Below are 980 nucleotides of genomic sequence, written 5' to 3' on the forward strand. Positions count from 1 at the left end.
AGTCTGCTTCTCCCTCTGACCCTCCCCCCTCTCATGTGCTCTCTCTCCCTCAAATAAATAAAATCTTTAAAAAAAAAAAAAAAGAAATGCATCAACTCCTACACTTTCTCAGAACTCGTTCGGGAATTGCTTATACTGGGTGATAAATACGATCAGACAAATACAGCAGCGAAAACATTAACTACAATAGGTCCGCAACCCCCTTTCCACAATTGTGAACTCCCCCAATGCGCTGAAAACCGGAAGTATTTCCCTGAAGTCACCTGAAGGCAATACTCAAAGTAACAACTATATTAGTAACAAAACGCGTCCTGAAATGACACGAACCTTACAGTCTTGGTGGGAACAGTCCTGTTTCGTGACAGAACTACGAGTCCGTCTGTCTGTGGGCTGCCCCAGACTCCTGGGGCGCCAGGCATTCGAAACACCATACAAGCACCGTGCTTTAAAAAAAATCCCCAAACTCGGGTTCCGGAAACACTTCCGACCCCAGGGACTGGAGAAAAGCTCCGTTTTCTGTACGTCAGGGACCCACCAGATTGCAGGAAAGCCGCCCGTCTCACACTCCGAAGTCCTCCGCTTCGCGACGGCGCTGGAGGCCGGAGCCGCCGAGGCGGGCCGGGGGCGGGGAGGCGTTCAGAGACCCGCCTCCGGCCGCCCGCACGGCCCGCGGGGCCTCACTCCTGCGGCGCCGGGCGCGAGAGCGGGCCCCTCAGCCTTGGCGACCGCGGCCACAGCCCGGGCCCACCCTCCCGGAAGCCGGAAACGCGCTCCCGGAAGTGCGCCGTGCCCCTCTAGGAGCTCCCGCCTCTATGGTCCGTGGCCGCCCGCGGGGCCGCTGAGAGGGCCTCGCCCGCGTTTGTCTTCCTCTCTCCACCTGCCGCCATCCCGACGTCGGCCCCGCCCCTTCCCCCGCGTGCGTGGTTCTCCCAGCGTGCGCGCTTCCGCGTCTGCGCCCTGCTCACGTAAGCACGCGGACG

The 980-nt window shown here is 59.7% G+C and overlaps 1 long non-coding RNA gene across 3 annotated transcripts in view; it reads right to left on the reverse strand.

Moving 5' to 3' along the window:
* The window catches only part of LOC117997540, a 6,964-nt gene extending 6,170 nt beyond the window's left edge, over nucleotides 1–794 (reverse strand). Inside the window, exon 1 of one of the 3 annotated variants that reach the window (XR_004675843.1) lies at nucleotides 536–794. This is a non-coding gene — a long non-coding RNA (uncharacterized LOC117997540). Of the gene's footprint in view, nucleotides 1–327 lie in introns of all 3 variants that reach the window. The other 2 variants (XR_004675844.1, XR_004675842.1) reach the window with 2 other exon arrangements.
* Between the last annotated feature and the right edge of the window lie 186 nt (nucleotides 795–980).

Source organism: Mirounga leonina, unplaced genomic scaffold (genome assembly GCF_011800145.1).
Source record: "Mirounga leonina isolate KUSES-001 unplaced genomic scaffold, KU_Mleo_1.0 Mir_366, whole genome shotgun sequence".
Lineage (NCBI taxonomy): Eukaryota > Metazoa > Chordata > Mammalia > Carnivora > Phocidae > Mirounga > Mirounga leonina.